This window comes from Rhinopithecus bieti, unplaced genomic scaffold (assembly GCF_001698545.2).
Source record: "Rhinopithecus bieti isolate Rb0 unplaced genomic scaffold, ASM169854v2 scaffold_2350, whole genome shotgun sequence".
NCBI lineage: Eukaryota > Metazoa > Chordata > Mammalia > Primates > Cercopithecidae > Rhinopithecus > Rhinopithecus bieti.
This window is the reverse complement of record NW_016803902.1, coordinates 3,841,374-3,857,990: the sequence shown is the minus strand read 5'-3', so window position 1 is coordinate 3,857,990 and position 16,617 is coordinate 3,841,374. Positions and strand designations below refer to the sequence as shown.

Below are 16,617 nucleotides of genomic sequence, written 5' to 3'. Positions count from 1 at the left end.
CTTGAGCCACCGCGCCCGGCCAAAATATTTTAATAAGAGAATATTAAGTAACACAAGAACTACTAGACAGGTATTTTTTTTATTTTATGATAAGCCTAATCACTGGTTCATCTGATACCTAGTAAATCTGTGCTTGAGCTTCAGTGCTTTTTCAGTATCTTCTCCTGGTCTCCCTCTTTTCGTTGTTGTTTTCCCCCTATAATGGCTTTTTCTTCTCTTTTCCTAGGATTAATAAGTCCACAGAAGTGTGTTTATATTGCTAAAAAACATATTTGCATAATTAGTACCTATTTGCTATTTTGGGTATATTCATCTCTCAAGTGATACTTAGTACCCTGTAATCTTTGGGTTACATACAAAGAGGAAACCATAGCATGAATCAATGTTTTCTTTCAAATAAAACTTATTTAAATTCTTAACTATTATTATTTGTTAGGACCTCTCAAATAATTCTTACTTATAAGCAGTGTCAGAAATCTAAGCCATTAATGAAAGTGTTTTTCCTTCCAAAATGGTGCCTCACTCTTAAAGTTTTGCAAAATAGACATTTCAAAAATAATAGATACAAATGACACCTCATTTACTCTTCTTATGAGACCAATGCTGTGAGAACTTTGGTTTAAAGATAAAACAATATTTAATTAATCATGTAAAATATTAATTCTGCTAAGCTGTTATTCTTCTAATGGCCCTAATTTTTTCATTAAAACTGACACAGTGCTTGCAATTGTGTTAGTGAGTTTTAGATGTAGAGGCACCACAAGGACTTTATGAGTGTCAAACTTCTTGGTCTATTGCTCAGCCCATATCCACCAGCCTCTTCCTTGTGAGCACAAATGACTCAGCTTGTTTATGTTCTCATTCTCATTCTTCCAGCAGTCACCATCACTCTTTCCTTTAGAGATTAAATCCTTTCAAGTCTAACTGTAGGAAGATGCAGGGTACCCAAGTTCTTCTCCTCTAATAAGTTTTCTCACTCAGGTATACAAACAGAGCGATAATAAAAATAACAACAAAAAAAATTTGAAGTAACAAAGCTTTCAGAAATCTTGCCAAAGTCTCATGATCTGGGGACTGTAGTTTCCACTCCCTTTCTTCAGTGCAATTCCAGACTCCAGAAGCCTCTTGTCTCCTTGTCAATACTGTCTTAAGGTGTACCTTGGCTTCTGTCTTTCACCAGTTAGGACTTGATGAGTCTTCTAAGACTCCACTAAACTTCCACTTTAAGTGACTGTATAATCCCATGATTCCCTGAGATATACAATTGCTTGGGGTCCCCTGCATTTATCCATCCCTATAACCTCATTTAAAAAAGGGTCCCTAATCTGGTCCATTCTCTCTGCCTGGTTACACATAGGTGTTGCCTGTTTGGGGACATGCTAGGGTCCCTTTAAAATGAATTACAGAGGAAAGACATTTTCATTAGAAGAAAAATAGTATCAGTTGGACCAGCAAGAGCCTCACAAAAGATTCTGAAGGGGGAAAATTGTCAGTATTTAACAATGAAGGACAAGACCTTTTAATTCTAAGCTCTTTGTGGCAGGGAGTGAATGGTAATAAATTCCATTACTGTGGATGTCAGTCTAAAGGTTGATAAGAACACTTACTGTAATTCCACACTGCAAATGCTCACTTTGGATAGAGTCTGTGTCTTCTGTCCTCAGCCTTTAATAACTCCAACTCTGACCAAAGGTGGTCAGCTCTTAGAAGTTCATAAAAAGCACAGCTGTCTATTAACAAGAAGATGGAATATTCACAAAACCTAAGGATTTATAATGCTCCCACTTGTAATATATATTTATTGTCTAAAATGAAATGCTTTTTTCTCTTTCCCATAGAACTCATTTTTCATGATATCTTTTGTTCTGTTACATTAGACTACAAATGTCTATGACTGCAATTAAAACTGAATGATAAAATGTGTTAATAGGAACTAAAACCTTTTTTCTTATGGAATACAGATAACAAATTGGCAAATACATGAATGGAAACCATCAGGGCCATTTTACTAGAAAGTTCAAATTATTTATTCATGATAATCAACCCCAATCTAAAGGGAGTAACAATTCCTATTTCTTGTATATTACCTAATTTTTCCCAATCAATGAATCAGAGCAAACTGACCATCAAAGAAAACATTAAGGATCGAAACTATTTAGAATCTACATCATTTGGGGAAACTCAGATGAATTTTGCATATCTCAGCAAAGGCTAATATCTAGTGACATTTGAGTTACTTGTTTCAAAACAACCCACTAGGTATATGGACTCTTTCCCAACTTAATTTAGCCTGAGTGGAATCTGAAAAATTGACTATTAGTTAACATTTAATTTAGGCATCAAAGGAACTGCAGCTTCAGTCTTTGAAAAAAAATCTGCTTTGGACATAAAATGAGGTCTAAATTGATGTGACATTATGATGGAAAGAGCACACTGTCACATGGCACACTGAAGGGAGAGCCATGGGGGTATAGATATAAAGTGTATCCAGGTTTGACTCCCTCACAACTGGAAAAAACAAAATAATTAAATTTGAAGAGACTAGCAAAAGAAAAATTGGGTTGCCATCTGCTCTGCTATAAATCAAAGATGTATTAGCCTAAGGGGAGTTCAGAAAATTAGAAACACTGTCAGCTTCTGCCACATACTTGTAAAAAAGGAAGAGAGAAACTGTAGCAATAGATAGCAGCATGTTTTAAGAAAAAATATTTTTGATTAAAAAGAAAGAGTACTAGCATAATTTACTGAAGGGACTATCCTTTCCTCATTGTTTCTTCTTTATGGCCTTATTGAAAATTAGTTGACTATATATGCTTGGGTTTATTTCTGGGCTCTTTATTCTGTTGGCCTATGTTTCTGTGTGTATACCAGTACCATACTGTTTTGATTACTATAACTTTGCAATATAACTTAAAATCTGGCAGTGTGTTGCCTCCAACTTTGTTTTTCTTTCTCAAGGTTGTTTTGGACATTTGGGTTTTTTTGTGGTTCCAAACGAATTTTAGATTTGTTTTTCCTGTTTCTATGAAAATGCCCCTGAAATTTTGGTACGTATTGTGTTGAATCTGTGTGTGGCTTTGGATAATACGGACATTTTAACAGTATTAATTCTTATAATCCATGAACACAGGATGTCTTTCCATTTGTTTGTGTCTTATTCAGTGTTTTTCATCAATATTTTATAGTTTTGTTTGTGAAGATCTTTCACTTCCTTGGTTAAATTTATTTCTAAATATTTTAATTTTGATGCAATTTAAATAAGATTGTTTCTTTGATTTATTTTCAGAAAATCCTTATATAAAGAAATGCAACTGATTTTTGTATGTTGATTTTGTATGCTATTTTTTTACTCAATGCAGTTGTTAGTTCTAACAGGTTTTTTTTGTTCTGTTTTGTTTTGGTGAAGACTTTAAGGTCCTAGATATATAGAATTATGGCATCTGCAGACAAATAAATTTACCACTTCCTTTCTGATTTGTATGCTATTTATTTATTTATTTATTTATTTATTTATTTATTTTCCAACTACTCTGGCTAGAACTTCTAATACTATGTTGAATAAGTGTTGACAATGGGCATCCTTGCCTTGTACCAGATTTTAGAGAAAGTACTTTCAGTTTTCTTCTATAGATTATGATATAGGTGCACATTACTAACCATCAGGGAAATGCAAATCAAAACCACAATGAAATATCACCTCATATCTGTTAGAATGACTTTTATCAAAAAGATAAGTGTTGGTGAAGGTGAAGAGAAAAGAGAACCCTTGTACACTGTGGATGAGAATATGAACTGGTAAAACATTATAGAAAATAGTATGTAGGTCTCTCAAAAAATTAAAGCTAGAACCACCATATAGAACAGTCATTTAATCCAGCAAGTCCACTATTGGGTGTGTATCCAAAGAATATGAAGTGCGTATGTTGAAGAGATAGCTGAACTTCTATATTCATTGTAGTATATTCACAATAACCAAGATATAGAAACAATGTAAATAACCTCAACAGATTAATGTATAAAGAAATATTATTCAGCCTTTAAAAGGAGATACTGCCATTTGCAACAACTGAATGAACCTGGAGGACATTATACTAAGTCAAATAAGCCAAACACAGGAAAAGAATACTGCATGATATCATTTATATGTGTAATTTTCTACAAAAGACAAATACACAGAAACAGAGTAGAATGTTGGTTACCAAAGGCAGGAAGTGGGAGGCAAGGAGAAATAGATCAAAAAGTACAAATTGCAGTCAGGTAGAATAAATAAATCTAGAGATCTAATGTATGGGATGAGGACTGTAGTTAATAATATTGTTTTGTACACTGAAAATTTGCTAAGAAAGTAGATTTCAGGTGCTTTTTACCACACACACAGACACACAGACACACACACACACACAGTAGCTATGGAATGTGATGAAATGTTAATTTGCTTAGCTGTAGTAATTATTTCACTATGTATATGCATATCAAAACAATATGTTGTATACCTTAAATATACATATTTTTTAAAAGAAAGCAAACAAGAATGTATGGTACTTTTCTGAGTATTTATTGGTTCTAATGATAGCCCATTAAAAAAAGGAGGAGCAAGAAGAAAAGGAAAAGAACCCTTTGGTCAGAATTTAAGGAGTGCTAACAGTGCTTGTATTTCTATTAGTAAAGAACACATTGTGGTCATTTTTTGTTTTCTAGCACATTAGATGTCTAAAAGGTAACAATCAGAGGTAAATGGCATGGTGGTAGCTTGCATTACAAAATACAATGATGCATTTCTCAGTTCTAAGGCTCTGGATCAGCAAGAGTATTTGGCACTAGCTTCATTTAGTTCATTATTTTATCCCTTATGGGCATTAATAATTTCTCCTCTTATTTTTTCCAAAGTGACTCTTTCAGAAGGTGATAGGTCTTATTTCTCAGTAGCTGAGAACAGAAGGAGGTCACTTATGTGAATCCCTATGATCAGCCCTCAATGCCATCCTAGAGGGTCTCTCTACTAAGAGAGACCTGAAAAATCCAGCAGTATAATTATTCATACTCAGAGCTCAGAATTTCCCCGCAGAAGCAAATTCAAGGGATGTAACTTGACATTCAGGAGCAGCCTAAAGTCAGCCATAAAAATGGGTATATTTGGCATTAAATCAATAATAAAAAATAACTTGATGCTTTTAGATGTGGTATGCACATTTCCATTTGACAGAGGATCCACTTATTTCTATCATTTTGGCTTCATGTGTTACAGATATTTTAGGTACCTGCCAAAGAAGCCCTTAGAGACATTTGAGTTTGAGCAAGCCAAACTCTGTCCGCCTAGTTCTCTCTCTTTCTCTCTCACTGTCTCTCTTGCTCTCTCTCTCTCGTTCCCTCTCTTTCTCTCTCTGTGCTCATTTATTTGCTTTGTGTTTGTCTCAGCTTACCCTCATTTCTCCTCTTTCTTTCTTCCACCTCTTAATCTCAGCCTGCATTCTAAGCAGTAACTTTCCTATTTAGAATGACTACCACCACAAAGGTAGATTGGGATACTGAGAGAAACAGGGAGATTTAGGAAGAAAGGAACAGTATCAAATATACATGTGCTCTATGTTTGCTGATTATTATTCTAGACTTTGGAAAATAATTGAGAAAAAACCTTACTCTTATTTTTTGAAATAATAAACATTATGTTGCTGGTTCTTCCTTTTTCTTTTTCCTTGATCACTAGGAGGCTCAAGGTTAAATTCTATGCCTATAGTAGAAGGTGTCATTAACCTCTTTTTCTAGGATAATTGTTTGTCTCCTCAATGGTACAGCTCCTCTTACTTTAAAATTCTCATTGCTAATCACCTTATGCCTATGGGGTAAATTAAGATGACCGTATATTTGGGGGTACTCTTCTCTACTGAGAAGTATTGTCTAATTTCTCTCCTTTGAGTCAAGGCTGACTTAGTGATCTGTTTGACCACTAGAATGTGATGGAGGATACACATGGAGGGTTCTGGGACTTCAGAGGTTCACTCATTAGAAGTTTTCCAGCTTCTGCTCACACCTCTTGGATCGTGAGGGACAACTAGCTGCCATGTTAAGCCCAACCATCCCAAGATGACATACTGTGAGGAAGCTGCCTGGGAAAAGTCCGTGACAGTCCTGAGCAGCCCCAGCTGTCCTAGTTATTCCAGCAGAACCAGAGACATAAATGAAGGGCCACTTTGAGCATTCTGTCCCTAGCAGGGGTGGCATGGAGAAGACCCAAACAACCTGAGCCTCTACACATATGATCCCAGAAATTTATAGTTGTTCAAATCACGCCCAATAAATTGTGGAGCAAGGGCAAACCATCCTGCTGTTTCATTTCCCAAGTCTTGACACATAGAATTGTGAGCAGAATAAAGTGCTTGTTATTTTATACCATTAAGTCTTGGATTAGTATTAGATAAGTGGTTTTTTGATTATATATGGCTTTTATTGTAAGCCACTTTAAATCCTTTTTATAGAAGTAGACATTTCACAAGTAATTAAATAAACTTTCTTTACTGATAATCAAGGGGAAGGAAATTCTTCAGCTGCTGATCATTGTACTTTAAGTTCATATTTTTTCCTTGTTTTTAAATTTTACATCATTCTCTTAATTTTAGATTGGAAAGACAATTATTTGTACAAACTCCCAAAAGCTGTAGACATTAAAGAAAGTTTGCATAAAAGGTCAAGTGAGTTGTAAGAGCAACTTACAGTTGCTGCAGTTATGCAAGAGCATAAACTGCAGTATTTTCTGTGCCACTTAAGTGTTGTGCAGAGGTACAGCCAGCACCTGGCACTGTGTCTAACAACGCTTTGTCATCGTATTTGTTGTAAACCATGCCAAACTCATTGGGTAGCACCGTCTATAATAGAATGACAATATGTAAGTCTCCATAAAGCAACTTTTCATTCTTAAAAATGTCCTGAATGTGGACAATTCTTTTCAGTGGGACAGTTATGGTTTCGCAACAGGAATATTACAATTGGGAAGTTTATTCAAGTAGCTTTTTTAACACATACAAAAATGAATAAGATAAACTGTACCCCACAGACAAACTGAACTGCATCTCTTGACCATTATGCTGATAAAATATTTCAGTAAATCACAGTCTTTACGCTGCCCTTGGGCTTTTGCAATCTCAGCTGCTGCAACTGTATAATGTACATTGATTTCTGTTAGAAATTCAATGGCAAGAAAAGCTGTTTAATCATTTGACTCCTGACTAGTTAATAAAGAATCTGTCTCATTTAATAAGTTTATTTTAGATAAGACCACCATTATTAACATGGTCCTATATTCCTTTCTACTTCATTTATGGGGGAGGGTAATAAATGAAGCTTCAGATGAGACAATGCCGCTGTTATCTTCCTTCTGCTTTCCTTGATCATTTCTATGATTTGCAAGGCTGTCTCACCATCCATCAGTGAAAGTCACTGAATCATATACTGAATAAATTATAAATACTCAGTGCTTTTCCATGTCTTAGAAATCACTGTTAAGTAAAAGAAATTCTGATAGTCCCATTCCTAACTAAAGACTATGCTGCAATTACAGAAAGCAAGCACCCTATTGCTATAATTTTCCACCCAATCACATCTCATTATCATTCAATTTTGCTAAAACCACATGACATAAAAATCACTAATAAGCTACTGCATTTTGTAGGGTATTGGCTAAAAATTAAATCAGATACAACCACATTAATGTTCTACGATAGGAGCTTGCTAATAGGATTATAAGCAGCCAAAAAGGTTAGGAAGAAATCATCTGAGAAAGTCACCCAGTAATATTAAGAGGATCAATTAGCCAGGTATATTTGGGGATAGAGGATACTGTGCAGTAACCAGGGGCTTATGAATAAAAGAGGCAGGGGGACAGGATTTATTTTGGTTAGGGAGGCATTGTGGACTTACAAATAAAGATTCCAGAAAAGGACTTCTCAACTTCTGTTAATACAAAGTAAATGACTTTATCATCCTCAAAGCTTTTCTTGGCTCCCCACTGACTGATTTCTGGGCTATCTAAAAATAGGTTAAACCTGTTTCGTGTGTCTTCACCTGAGAATTAATACAAACTGGGCCTGTGGTGGGACAAAGTACAGAGGTCTTTTACATATCTCTAGTCATCTCTTAGGACCTCAAAGTTGGAAGGGACTTTTGCAGTAAGTAAGGTCCCTGGATGTATTTTAAGTGAGAGCTGGCATTTACTCCCCAGCTAAGAGCATATATTCCTATCCACTGAGACATCTTTGATCAATCTCTGAGCTGACATCCCAAAGTCAATATCTTCTTTTACTTAAGCCATAGAAAAATGGAGAAATAGTGGACCAACATTGCATATAGGGTCTCCTCTTCTAGAAACCTCTGGTCAGTAAGGATGTGTGGGGTAAGGAGCATGCCCTAGCACATATTGGGTAGCTTTCTACAGGATAGGTTGTACTGATGCTATACATTTTAATGCTGAGACTTGAACTCTGAGAATAAAAGGATCAGATTTGACCCTGTGAAAATCTGGTCATATGAGGTGGTTGTATTGATAAATCAGTTTTGAGCTCTCTAACTTTCAAGGGGAGTCAGTTGCTGTGATCTGGGATAAGATACATACAAAAACTGAAAATATAACAGAGAAATCCATAAATAATCTTTCATAGCAATTATCCAGCTTCATTACATCCATCAGAAGTATTGATGGCATTATATACAAAGCAAGGTCTGGCTTGGAATCCAGGCTCAGTCACTTCCTGGAAGACCTTTGACAAATTTATTTAACCCTTGTAATCCCCGCTTCTCTTGTATATACTATGGGAATAACAGAAATGGTTTATCTCATAGATCATTGTGAAACTTAAATGAGATAAAGCATGTAAATAAAACACATGGCATGATGGCAAGGGCTTCCTAGTCCTTTTCATCTATGAGATAAATTAGTTATCAAAGAAGGAAAAAAAGAGGAAGGAGAAAGAAAGAAAGAGAGAGAGAGAGAGGAAGGAAGGAAACAGAAAAGAGAAAAAAGAAAGAAAAGAAAAGAGAAAAGAAAATAGAAAAGAAAAGAAAAGAAGTTCCTAAGAAGTATCAGCTTGGAGCTGGCCTGACACTAACAGTTAAGCAGTGGCCTTCTCCTGTTGATCACTAACAGGTAGGATAGAGAAAGACATAGCCCTTGCCCTTGAGAGTTCACATTCCAGCAGGAGAGGCAGACACATAAACAATTATCTTACCCAATCATCCACAGCTGCCGAAAACGTTAATCCTAGAGAACACTAGCTAATCCTGGCCTGATCACAGGTCCTAGTGTATAGAGGATAAGAAAATAAAGATAGGGTCGAGAAACTTGGAGCGAAATAGACTCTTTCTAGGTTTTTCTCCAGGTACAGATAGCTCAGCCAGAATGAGATAATACCTTTGAGGGCTCAGTAACCATTTTGGTCTTAATATTTCTGTCTTGTAAGGGATATAAGAGTCTTTTTTTAAAATTACACTTTTGGTTGGGTGTTAATAAATGCCACATACTAGGCTAAGTGATTTATATACATTACTACAACTTAGTGTCACAAAAATTCTATTAGATAGTTTTCATATTGCTTGCCATTTTTATTTTTATGGGGAAACTGAGGCTTACAAATATAAGTAACTTCCCAAAGTATACATTATGTAGCTAGTAGAACAGAACTCTATCTGATTTTTATATCTGTGACCTTATCAACCCTGTATTCAGTCTGCTTTTCCTGTGGTTGCAGTTACAGAAAGTCTTAACATCAAAGCCTAGCTGATATAAACAGACTAGCTGTTTGTAATGCTCAAATACTACCAAACTGAATTTCTCACAGCTTAATTTCTCACAGAAATGATCAGTCAAGGATATTGTCACTCAGAGTACGCGACCTAATAATGTTTCACTTTTGTTAACACAATGCAGCTGCATGCGTGTGCTTGATTGAATATGCCAATGTTGAGATTTTGGTGCTGTCTTCTGGGAAGTAAATTTGTGCTGTCAATTGAATCTGGGAGATAGAATGTTTTCTGATAAATGTTGAAATGCATTTCTTATTTATGGGTTAGATGAGAAGCCATCAGAAGTCCTATAAACATATTTTGTGTTTCTCAGTCAAGTATTCACAAGTTCATAGGCTGGACACACTGGAAAACTGCCAAATCTTCAAGAAGTTGCAAAGGAGACCAACGAAAAGGAACAAAAGATTAGGTAGGAGCTGGTGTAGCTAGAGATAGCACAATGGTGAGCATTCATACTTCGTTATTCAGGAATCCTGCCAATTGTCTTCCAGGGTCAGGGAAGAGTCTGTGTTCAACAAGTCAAGGCTCACAATTGGCCAAGTGCATTGCAGGAATGGGTTCTTTCCTTTAGGGATTGTGCCAGGGTTGAATATTTAATGATGGGGGTTTTCATTAAAAAATTGATGATTTTCTTATGGTGAAATGACTCTGATTGTAGCCTGCTCTCCAAAGCAGTGGAAGGAAGCATAAGAATTGGAGAGTAGGAAGAAAACAAGAGTTTTCCACACTATCCCTGTTGCTGTTGTAGTATACATTGCTGAACATTCTTAACAGACTTCAGAAGATAATTTGCACAGACTGACACCACTTTGATAAAATTTACACATAAATGAAGAAATCGTGCTAGGAACTGGGTTACAGGAAGGGGCAGGGGCAAAGAGGAAAATGCACAGAGATGGGTAAGAGAGGAGTTTCGGTCCTCAGATTCCACTCTCGACCAGACAGGGTAAAACAGATACAAAACTGACTGTGATGGACAGCAGAGTAAATTGACAGGGGAGGATTCAGATACATTCATTGAGTTGCTACCAAACCATTCATGATATCTTCTTTAATTTGCACAATGGTCCTGTGAGGAAGAGATTATGATCAGACCTACTTTACTAGAGAGGAAAGGAAGGCTTAGGAAAGCCTGCTCACTAATCAGTGGCTGAGTCAAACTTCAAAATCAGGCCCCTTCCAAAAAAGAATGCATCTCAGGGGCTTCCAGGCTATGGTATTGTAGAGGTAAATCAGGAAGTTAACCTAGAATATGAAGAATGGTGAGATCCTTTTTGTTGAGGGAAGGAAGCCTTTTGAAGGAGAAGGCATTTGAGGTGTGGGCTTTGAATCATAAATATAATTTTGAAAAATGAAAATGAAAGAGTATATGGGCAGAAGTAGTGAAGTAAAGGGTTATCTAATAAAACAAAGAGGTAAATAGCCCAATCTAACCTTCAGTGGTAAATGTTATTGAATAACATATAAGATAATATTAAGATTTTAGTATTTCCTAGTGATGTTTTCAGTTAATTTTTGTCGTGATTCCCAACTTTTCCAGATACCCTCTAGTTTTAGGCCCCTTGAGGGTAAGGATTATGATTTATGGTCATGTTCTTTTCCCTGTGTCTTATACAGAGAGAGCTCACTGTGATTAATTTTACAATTCTCTCAAATTTTAAAGCTGAGGAGGACTGTAGAAATAGCCTGATCCAACCATCTTATTTTACAAAGAGAGGCAATATAATGAGAAAGGCTAAATGACTTGTTGAAAACTAGAGGAGTTTTCCAGCTTTCATGATGATAATGATGATGATAATGAAGAAGGAGGAGAATTAGGAGGAGGAGGAGAAAATGCACTTGGTGTATCTCTTCCTCTTTTCACAGGACAAGTACCATGAGATAGTTTTCCTGAGAATGGTCACAGATTCACTGTGATCCATCCATCTGATCATTTCACAAAGTCTCTGTTATAGTAAAGAAGGTAGTCTGTAGGAAGAAGAGTACAGCTTCTCACTGTGGAAGAACAGAAGCAAATTAGTTTATTTAGGGAATGAACAGATGGCTTAAGCTGCCTTGAAATATGAATTGTATGTCATCATAAGACTCATAGAAGTTGGACCTCTAAAGGTCTCAGGTGACCTCTCCAGGCCTCAAACATCAAATTATTTCTTCCTTGAAAATTTCTCATCCACTGTCCATTGTTGGGGTTCAGAAAATGATACCCCAGAGGTGGGGTATGGAGACTCACACTTGTAATTTCAGTACTTTGGGAGCCCGAGATGGGCGGATCACGAGGTCAGAAGATCTAGACCATCCCGGCTAACATGGTGAAACCCCGTCTCTACTAAAAATACAAAAAATAAACCGGGCATGGTGGCGGGCGCCTGTAGTCCCAGCTAGTCGGGAGGCTGAGGCAGGAGAATGGCGTGAACCCGGGAGGCGGAGCTTGCAGTGAGCTGAGATGGCACCACTGCACTCCAGCCTGGGCGACAGAGCGAGACTCCGTCAAAAAAAAAAAAAAAAAAAAAAAAAAAAAAAGAAAAGAAAAAAGAAAAGAGAGAGAGAGAAAGAAAAAAAAAAATGATACCCCAGAATATGGCATTTTGACATGCTGAACTGAAGATGCCTCAAGGTCTCTCTGACGTCTCCCCCAACCATTTCTCCCAAAGAAGTTGAAGTTCCTTTATCTGCCTAAGATCCAGACCCAAAGGGAGAAAAATTGTTTTCTTTTCTTCTTCTCCCTGTAAGACGAAGAATGTAACCACACCTAAACAGATATTTTCACAAGATAATACAGTTAATCTCTGTTGCCTAATCCATTCATTCTCTCTAGTATTCCCCTCAACAGAATCGCTTTCCCACCCTGTCCTGTAACCTGTTTTGCCAAGATTAGGTGCTTCTGAATCCTCTTGGGAAGGAAGTAATCACTCTGATTCTCTCCATTTGCATGTTAAATATATTTGGATGCTTTTTCTCCAATTAATCTGCCTTTTGTGAGTTGATGGTTTGGTGAACCTTCAGCGGCCCAAGGGGAAAGCTTTCTCTCCACTCTAGGATATCATGATGCTGCCCTGTTCCAGTTCACCCGTTTCTCTGACTCTTTCATCTGTCTCTTCCATTCCTTTTTTTCTTTCTTTTGTGGTAGACTACATATAGATTTGAATTTCTGTGCTACAAATTACTAGCTGTGTAATCCTAAGAAAAATCATTAACCTCTTGGAGACTGAATTTTCTTGTCAGTAAAATGGTAATGACACACAATCGGGGAAACTCAGAGGTGCCTAACATAGTGCAAAGCTTATTATATGCTGCTTTAAAGAAAAACTGTAGACAAATTAAATTTGATGCAGTATATGTGAACAAAGAAATATATCTATGCACATACTATATATATGTACACATACCTATATAGGTACACACACATATATGTATGTATATATAGTCACCCAGCAATTTCCTTAATGTATATATACATATATGTGTGTATATATAAATACATATGTATATGTGTATATACATGTATATATATGTATATGTGTATATATTGGGCAGCACTCAGAACCGGAAGAAGTTCAGAGAGCTCTGTGCTCTTCTCTGTAGCATGGGGAGTGAGCTTTTAAAGATGGAATATGGAAGCAAAGAAGAGAAAGTACTTGGCTGACTACAACTAGACTTTGCCTATACTTTGCCTTATTTAGGTATTATCTGGTGGAAAGTCCCTAGTTAGAGGTTAGTTTGTCGTTTACGAATTATTAAGTTTTGTTTTACTATTTACATTGAATTGGGTGTTGGTTTGCTTATCTCGAAGTTCTGATTACAGAAACAACCTCTGGCTAATGGTTTCCTTTACGTTAGATTTAATAGCTGTCAGTAAATGTGTCTTCCTAGATATATTCTGTACAGTTGACCTATCTAAAAGCAATTCCTTTTCCTTTTCTTTTCTTTCCTTTCTTTTTTTTTTTTTTTTTTTTTTTTTTTGAGACAGAGTCTAGCTCTGTCACCAAGATGGAGTGCACTGGCTCACAGCAACCTCAACTTCCCAGGCCCAAGTGACCCTGTCGCCTTGAGCTCCAAGTAGTTAGGATCACAGGCGTATGCCACTTTACACCCAACCAATTTTTAAAATTTTTTGTAGACATGGGGTCTTGCTATGTTTTCTTGGCTGGTCTCGAATGACCGGACTCAAGCAATCCTTCTGCCTCAGCCTCTCAAAGTGCTGGGATTACAGGCATGAGTCACCATGCCCAGCCAACTTATAAATTTCTTTCACAACTCCTTTCTCATGTGAATGTCATATTAAGTTGTCAAACAAAGCAGGACAGATATGTAATTTCCAAGTGATAAGCGATCATGACAAGGTTAAAAGCCTTTTGTAAAAGGTCATCACAAATGAAACCAAAAGCAGTAATTGGAATCTGGGTCCCCTGCTTTCTGATCTTCGGTATTTTCTCCTACACTGTGCCAACTTTCTCTCAGATGCTTCCAGGAAACATTTCCCTCATTCAGATATCTGAAAAACTTCACTCTAACAGATTTATGATTTTGATTTTGCTACACAGCACACCCTGTGTGGAGTAGTTCAAGCCTACTGATTTCTTTTCTGACAAAACATTTGGAATTATATGACTTTGAGTAACTAGCCTAGGTTGGCAGGCATTTAATATATTCTGCACACATCATTCTGCTTCTTGCTTATGCCGTTGTTAGTCCTGATTTGCTATAGTGTCAAACTCCTTGATTTTACAAACTTGTCTCCTCACATAGAGTATGTGGCGAGAATAACCCAAGTGTGGTTACTACATTTCCCATTGAATGTATTTGTTCTCATGGACTCACAACAGTTCCTTTCAGCTATAGCTGCATTTTACAACATCAAAGTGCTGTCCTCTGGTAATTTCCTTAACCAAATTTTAGCTCCTAAAAAGCTAAGAGAAATAGTTGGGAATGGTGCTTGGGATGTGTTTCCACTCATATTTTACTTCCCTTGAAAAAATATAACATGTGTAGGAGGGGAAATACCTTCTTCTAGAAAGCGTAAATGAATCAGTGAACCTAGAGGATTCTGGCTCCAAGAGCTTAAGTCAATCATCCTTTGGAGACTTAGCTATTTCTCTAAAGTGAAGATCTGAATAACTGTTCTAATAACCTTGGATGATTTGTGTCAGTTCCAGAGACAGAAAAGAATGAGAATAGTTTGTAAACACAACATTGCTCCACAAAGTGTGAAGTGTCTTCACAAGTAGAAAAAAACCTGAAGCCAGTTTCCTGAATCAGATAGCTTAGATTTGAATTCTGACAGAATAGTTTACTAGGTGTACAATTTTGGACAAGTTGACTAGTGTCTCTATGTTACACCCCCCCTCCAATTTTTTTTTATTTGTGAAATAGATATTAGAAATACAGTAAAAGTAATTGTAAGGTTGTTATAAGAATCAAATTAGAGAATATAGGGAAAGTACTTAGAGCGATGAAAGGCCTATAGTAAGTGCTCAATAAACACAAACATCCAAGTCACATGGTCACTTTTATAAAGAGCAAATTTATTCCTAGAGTAGAAAAAAATGACATAAAAATCTTCAATTGTTAAGTATTTCAAGATTTATATAAACTGCTCACAGATAAGATGATGTCTGCTGAAGTCTAGGGAACGCTTGCATGTAGGTTTTCTAACACTTTCCATCTAGACCCACAGCACCCACAGGTGAAAATACTGAGGTGGAAGTAAATAGAAAATAACCATAGGGAACATGAGGAAGCTCCCCTGTAACAACTGCTTAGACATTTGCTTGGGAACAGTTCTGTACTCAGCAATACTTCTTGTCATCCAATCTTTAGTACCATGGTGCAATTATAAATCTTAAAACTTACACAGAAAAAGCTTAGACTGACCTATTTAACAGGTTGGTATACTTTCACTTAAACATAGTAGAATATTCTATCATTTATATTTTTCTAAAATTGGTAGGTAATAGTAAAATTATTTGTACTTGAAAGTAAAATATTTAAGAATCTATGAAGGTTAGAAATAAAAGGGACCTTACTTATCATTTCAAGACTAGGTAGCCATTTGCCTAAATATCACATCAAGTCAGAGCAAGAGCCTAGCTCTTCTGGAGTGTATGCCAAGTGATAATTGTGGCATGCCATTTGTTGCTAGACATGCTTATCTGATATTAGTAAATTTTAATTCTGCTTTTAATTGTGAATATCAAGATTTAAACTATCTGAACTTTATCTTTCAATTTCCTCACTTGTGAAATGGGAACATTACTTCTCTGTTACTTAAGGATGTCTCCTGCCTTAGTATCTAATCCGTGAAAAGGAATTAAAGTTTGTTTCCCATCAATGAACATGTTTTTGCATTAATTCTCAGCTGTAAAATTGACATTCAGAAAAATGTATACACCTTCTTTATAGCTGAACCAAACAAACATTTCCTACTGTCCTTAATTGGTGTCATGTTTTATTTTTTGGTTCATAATATACATACACACAAAGAGCTTAATATCATGCCATAAGTGGATCTCAGAACTTCTTTGAAAGACAAACTCTATTTACTTCTATCCCTTCATTGTCTCCTCTTGGTCTCATGAGACATACTAGACCATTTTCAAGGTCCCAGGAAACCTTCTTCACCCTCATTGCTAGATAATGACTCATTGTTAGATAATGACTCAACTTAGAATCATTTTTCAGAAGACCTTTCTTTACCTCCTTTCTACCCTCAGCGTCACGGACCTCATCTAAAATAGCATTTATCACAGTGAACTGCTATTAATAGGCATACCTCACTTTATTGTACTTCTCAGATAGTGTTTTTTCTTTTACAAATCGAAGATTTGGGGC

The 16,617-nt window shown here is 36.3% G+C and overlaps 1 long non-coding RNA gene across 2 annotated transcripts in view; it reads right to left on the bottom strand.

Annotated features, from left to right (window-relative positions):
- LOC108519438 (uncharacterized) overlaps nucleotides 1-16,617 on the bottom strand; it is a 180,266-nt gene that overhangs the window by 7,103 nt on the left and 156,546 nt on the right. Inside the window, exons 1-2 of one of the 2 annotated variants that reach the window (XR_001882626.1) lie at nucleotides 1,608-1,687; nucleotides 119-222 (exon numbers count right to left, since the gene is read on the bottom strand). This is a non-coding gene — a long non-coding RNA (uncharacterized LOC108519438). Of the gene's footprint in view, nucleotides 1-118; nucleotides 223-1,607; nucleotides 1,688-16,617 lie in introns of those variants that run through there. The other variant, XR_001882627.1, reaches the window with a different exon arrangement.